The 6611-nt window shown below is 38.5% G+C and overlaps 1 pseudogene; it reads right to left on the bottom strand.

Moving 5' to 3' along the window:
• Positions 1–5780: 5780 nt before the first annotated feature.
• On the bottom strand, positions 5781–6047 carry LOC103090022 (ATP synthase subunit f, mitochondrial pseudogene; annotated as a pseudogene).
• Positions 6048–6611: the final 564 nt, after the last annotated feature.

The raw sequence follows: 6611 nt of genomic DNA, 5'->3' as shown, positions 1-6611 counted from the left end.
TTTTTTTTTTTTTTTTTTTTTTTTTTTGCAATACGCAGGCCTCTCACTGTTGTGGCCTCTCCCATTGCAGAGCACAGGCTACGGACGTGCAGGCCCAGCAGCCATGGCTCACGGGCCCAGCTGCTCCATGGCATGTGGGATCTTCCTGAACCGGGACACGAACCCATGTCCCCTGCATCGGCAGGCAGACTCTCAACCACTGCACCACCAGGGAAGCCCTCATCAGATCTTTTTAAAAATTCCATTTAGCTATTCTATGTCTTTTGATTGGAAAATTTAATCCATTTATGATTAATCTAATTATTGATTGGTAAGGACTTGTTATTGTAATTTTCTTAATTGTTGTCTGACCATTTTGTAGATCATTGTTTCTCTCTTATCTGCAGTCTTCTTTTGTGATTTGATGACTTTTGACATCAATAATCTTTGACTTTTTTTAGTATGTTCTTTCGTGTAACTACTGCAGGGTTTTTTTCTTGTGGTTACCATGAGGCTTACATATCATAAAAATGTCTTAAAATTGTAACACCCTATTTTAAAATGATAACTTTCACAGCATTTCTAAACTTTATACTTTTGTTTCTCCTTTCCCTCGCATGTTAGGTTACTTAAGTTACAGTTTACATATTTATCATATTTTGTAACCAATAGCAGATTATTGTAGTTATGGTTATTTTTAGTACATTTGTTTTTAAATTTTAATATAAATTTCAATGAATAATGCACTACAATTACCATAGGAGATAATCTGATTTTGACTATATATTTACCATTACCAATAAGTTTTACAGTACCTTCAATATGTTTTTATCATGTTAATTAGCATCATTTTACTTTCACTCAAATAACTCTCTTTAACATGTCTTATAAGGTAGGTAGGTCTATTGTTGATGACCTCCCTCTTTTATTTTTTGTTTGGGAAAGTCTATTTCTCCTTTATTTTTGAACTACAGTTTTGCCAGTTATACTTTTCTAGGTTGACAGGTTTTTTTTTTTTTTCAATATTTTGAATATATCATCCCATTCTCTCTGACCTGAAACATTTGTTTTGAGGAATCCACTGATGGTCTTATGGGGTTTCCCTTGTATTCATTTTTTTTTCCCTTTTTCATGTCACTTTCAAAATTGCTTTTTTGTCTTTGACTTCTCAAAATTTTATTATAGTGTGCCTCTTTATAGCCTTACTTTGTTTTAACTTATTTGGGGTATTTGGGCCTCATAGATATGGATGCCCATTTTTCTCGCATGGTTTGGGAAGTTTTCCACCATTATTGCTTTAAATATACTTTCTGTTCCTTTCTCTTTATCTTCTCCTTTGGAATTCCCATAAGGTGGATCTTGTTTATTTTGATCATGTCTCATAAGTCCTGTAGGCTTTCTTCATTCTTTTTAATTCTTTTTCTTTATGGCCTCTGATGGCATATTTTCAAATGCCCTGTCTTCTAGGACACTGATTCTTTCTTATGCATGGTCTAGTCTGCTTTTGAAGCTCTCTATTGAAGTTTTCAGTTCACTTGTATTTTTCAGCTCTAGGATTTTTTTTTTTTGACAGTTTCTATTTCTTTGTTGAACTTCTCATTTTATTCATGTATTTTATTCCTAATTTTGTTTAGTCATATATTTGTAGTTCCCAAAAGTCCTTTAAGAGGATTATTTTAAATTCTTTGTCTGATAGTTTATAGATCTTCATTTCTTTTGGGTCAGTTATTGGAGTTGTATTAGTTTCCTTTGGTGGCATGATGCTTACCTGATTTTTTGTGATCCTTGATTCCTTATGTTTGTATTTTGCATTTCTGTAAGCAGTCTCTTCTTCCAGACTTTACAGGTTTACTTTTTCACTAACAGTTCTTCACCAGTTCACTTAGTGTGGAGTTCTATACAGGTCCGCTGGTAGTGTCCTTGAGTGGATGAAGATTACTATTAGGGCATATTTTTGGGCAAGGCTGCATAATGAGCTCTGAGGTTGGGCAGATTTGTTCTGCTGGCTGAGAACTGTTGGCCAGGACTGCTGGCTTTATTCCCTGAAGAAATAAGTTTATAAGATGGGCTCCAGAGTTGCCTGTGTTCTCTGGTCAAGCTTCCTAGATGGTTCAGACTGAGTACTATACTCATAAGTAGGCAAGACTATGACTTAGATTCCCTACCCTGGTAAGGAAGCAGAATGGGCCCCAAGGCTTGCATGGCTCATTGTTTGGTGACCCAAATTAATCAAGAATGTGCATTGCATTTCCTGGCCAGACAGGTCCACCAGTTTTGTTCTGAAGATGGGGAAATCCATGGGATCTGCTCTCTTTTCATATGGGACTGTAAGCAGGGCTGTATGGTGGGCTCCACAGGTTCCACAGTGATCTGGTTAGGTTCCCTGGTCAAGAAGACTGATAACTGGATTCAACAGTGAGCAGGGCTACAAATTAGTTTCCCTGCCCAGGAAGGTGCCCATGTATGCCCCAAATCTGGAATGACTCTTGTTTGGTGATCAAATGTGGCAGAACTATGCACCTAGATCCCTGGTTTGACAGGCCACTGTCCTAGCACTACAGATGGGTAAGCTCACTAGCCAGGCTCTCTGCTTAAGTACTGTTGTAACTGAAGTTGAAGGATCAGCTATACAAATTTCCAGAAACTCTGGTTAGATTTCCTGGTCAGGGCTGGCTGGACCCTGTATTCAGTTTTGGGTAGGGCTATAAATTAGCTTTCCTGCTTGGGTGGGTCTGCAGAAAAGGCCATAGGGCTTGCATGGCTCTTTGCAAATCAAATTCAACAGAACTGTGTGCTAAGTTCCTTGGACATACAGGACTTCTATCTTGTCTCTGTATATACAGATCTGTTTGCTGGGCTCTTTGGTCAAGTGCTGCTGAATCTGGGCAGCAGGATGGGACACTGAGATTCCAGGGAGCTCCATTTAGGTTTCCTGGTTGGCAGGGTCTGAGGCTGTATTCAGCAGCATGCAGGAATACAGATTAGCTTCCCTGCCTAGGGAGAACCACAAAATAGGCCCCAAGGCTAGCAAGACTCTTGTTTCAAGAGCTAATCAGGCAAAACTGCACCAAGCTCTCTGGCCATATAGGATTGCTGGCTTGGCTCTGCAGATAGGTAAAGCTCCTGGCCAGGCTCTTAAACAGTTCCCATGTTCTCAGGACAGGCTTCTTGGACATGTGGGCCAGGAGGTTCCCTCAGCAATGGACAGGCCTGTGAATTAACTCCTCTAGCAAGGCACAGTGTTAGAACTAGTTTTAGGCCAGCAAGACTCTTTGTATGTGGTCTTGACTTAAGCTTTACTGTGATCCAAGTTCTCTAGTCAAATGGGACCATTGGCTTTGCTCTTTAGACAGTCAGCACTGCCGGATGAGTTCTCCACTCAACTGTGCTGGGCTAATCAACCTTACAAGATTTCCAACCAGGCTTCTTTCTTGAACAGGGCTGGGAGCTACACTTAACAGTGACTGGGGTTATGACTTAACTCTCCTGCTTTGACAGAGGGGAAGACCAGGTTCCAGGACCAAACAGGCTCTTTGTTTGTGGTCCCATATCAAGCAGGCCTGCATCCTGCTGAGTTCGTTGGTCAGACTGGACCACCATTTTGGTTTTGCATTTGAGCAAATCCACTTGGTTTGGACTTCTATTTGTGTGCCAAAGCTAGAAATACAGTCTGCCAAGCTCTGAGAGCTGGTTGCTACAAGCCACCTGCCTGCTTCTCCATCATAGTCCAGTTCTCAATGGTCAAGCTCCATAGAGTCCCCCACAATCCCCATTAGGCAAGTCCAGAGTGACTCTCTTCGGAAACAACCCACAATGCTTGGGGATGTTTACCCTGGGCTCTCTTTTTCCCACTGGAGGAAAAGTAGTGCTGCCCTGGCTTAAGGAAGGAGCAGTGTGGCCAAAGGGTAGCCAATCCTCTTACCCTTCTAACACAGCCTACCTGTGTTTTATATATATATATATATATATATATATATATATATAGATATATATATATAGATATATATATATAGATATAGATATAGATATAGATATAGATATAGATATATATAGATAGATAGATAAATAAATATAGATAGATAGATAGATATAGATAGATATAGATATAGATAGATAGATATAGATAGATGTAGGTGGGCAAATAAAGTGGGATTTTTTATTTATTTTTAATTAATTTTTTATTGGACTATAGTTGATTTACAATGCTATGTTAATTTCTGCTATACAGCAAAGTGAATCAGTTATACATATACATATATACACTCCTTTTTACATTCTATTCCCATATAGGTCACTACAGAGTACTGAGTAAAGTTACTTGAACTATACAGTATATTCTTATTAGTTATCTATTTTACCATGTCACTACAAATGACATCATTTTGTCCTTTTTTTTTTTTTTTTTTACACAATGTATTTATTTATTTATTTATTTATGGCTGTGTTGGGTCTTCATTTCTGTGCATGGGCTTTCTCTAATTGTGGCAAGTGGGGGTCACTCCTCATCGCGGTGCGCAGGCCTCTCACTATCGTGGCCTCTGTTGTTGCGGAGCACAGGCTCCAGACGCGCAGGCTCAGTAATTGTGGCTCACGGGCCCAGTCGCTCCATGGCATGTGGGATCTTCCCAGACCAGGGCTCGAACCCGTGTCGTCTGCATTGGCAGGCAGATTCTCAACCACTGCGCCACCAGGGAAGCCCCATTTTGTCCTTTTTTATAGCTGAGTAATATTCCATTATATATAATACCACATTTATTTTTAAAAATTTTATTTTACATTATAGTTGACTTACAATCCACAATATATTTTTAAAAAAATCTTATGCAAATTAATAGAAAAGCAAACAAACAACCCAGTTAAAAAATGGGGAGAGGCTCTGAATAGACATTTTTCCAAAGAAGACATGCAAATGACCAACAGGCACAAAGAAATGTGTTCAATATCACTAATCATCAGGGAAATGCAAATCAAAACTACAATAAAATATCACCTCACATCTGTAAGAATGGCTATTAACAAAAAGCAAGAAATAAAAAGTGTTGGCAAGGATGTGGAGAAAAGGGAACCCTTATGTACTGCTAGGAGGAATGCAAATTAGTGTAGCCACTATGGAAAACAGTATGGAGGTTCCTCAAAAAATTAAAACTAGAACTACCATATAACCCAGCAATTCAACTTCTTGGTATTTATCCAAAGGAAACAAAATCATTATCTTGAAAATATACCTGCATCCCCATGTTTAATGCAACATTATTTACAATAGCCAAGACATGAAAACAACAAGGATTCATCAAGAAATTAATAGATTTTTTTAAATGTGGCATATACACAATAAAATATTATTCAGTCATAAAAGAAGGAAATCCTGCCATTTGTGACAACATAGATGGATCCTGAGGACATTATACTAAGTGAATCAGACAGAGAAAGACAAATACCAATACTGTATGATCTCATTTGTATGTGAAATCTAAAAAAAAAAAAAAAAGTCAAAAACAAAAACATAAAACTGAAGCTATAGATACAAGAGAACAGATTGATGGTTGCTAGAAACAGTGAGTGAAATGGGTAAAGGTGGTCAAAAGCTGCAATTTTCCAATAATAAAATAAATAAGTCATGGAGGTATAATGTACCGCATGGTGAGTATGCTTAATAATACTGTATTACATACTTGAAAGTTGCTAAGAGAGATTTTTTTTTAACCAGTCATCTTTTATTGGGTGTTAATTCTCCGTTAGGATATGAAAGGATCAGGGGTGCCCGGCAAAGGTCATGGTCAAGAATGCAGAGTGCACCCTCTTCAGTGGTACTCACTTGGCTGCTCATGTTCAAGTTCCTTGTAAGAACAGCAGTAGTTGAAAATCACATAAGCTGCCAGCACCATAGAAAGCCCAGTGATGCTCCCTTTCTTCACATTGAAATACTTGTTATAATATCAGTAATAACCTATTTGAAATGCTCCAGTAATGCCTTTCAAGATGAAACCCCACATTATTATCCAGCTAGGCAGCTCCTTTAATTTGATATCCAGGAGCTTCTTCTCCTTCAGTGGTACAACTGATGTCATCTTAGAGTCCTGGCTGTCTGCTCCAACCTGAGCTCTTCCATGTTGAGCAAGGTTTGAGGCATAACTAAAGGCCTTCCCACATTCTTCATCTTCATAGGTTTTCTCACCATTATGAATTCTCCAAACCAAAAATGAGATGGACTTTTCCAGATATAAATGTATTTCTAATGCTGATTATTTTATAACTTGAATCCAAATCTGTAATCCAGCTTCTTGTTTCTTCTCTCACAACCATTCAGCATTCTTCTCCTTGTTCCAGTAACACAATTATTTCTGGCCATAAATGGAATGGCCCACTAAGACCAAGTTACTATTGTTCTCCATCAACGCATCATAGTACAACTTCTTCTGAACAGGATCAAGAAATTCCAATGCATGCTGAAAGAATTCTATGGCCACATCCCTGAAAGTTATTGCTTCATAGGCCATGGTTTTAGACCTGCAAGAGCTGATCAGTCCTCAGGGTTTATTTACCAGAAATAAACAGAGTCCAGAAAACCCAAACCTGAGATTGGGCACCTTGGTCTGTTGTGAGCAGATCTTCCTTCTCCCATGTCTAACTTC

Source organism: Lipotes vexillifer, unplaced genomic scaffold (genome assembly GCF_000442215.2).
Source record: "Lipotes vexillifer unplaced genomic scaffold, Lipotes_vexillifer_v1.1 scaffold267, whole genome shotgun sequence".
Classification (NCBI taxonomy): Eukaryota; Metazoa; Chordata; class Mammalia; order Artiodactyla; family Lipotidae; genus Lipotes; species Lipotes vexillifer.
Note: the sequence above shows the minus strand (reverse complement) of the source record. Positions and strands in the feature narration are given on the sequence as shown.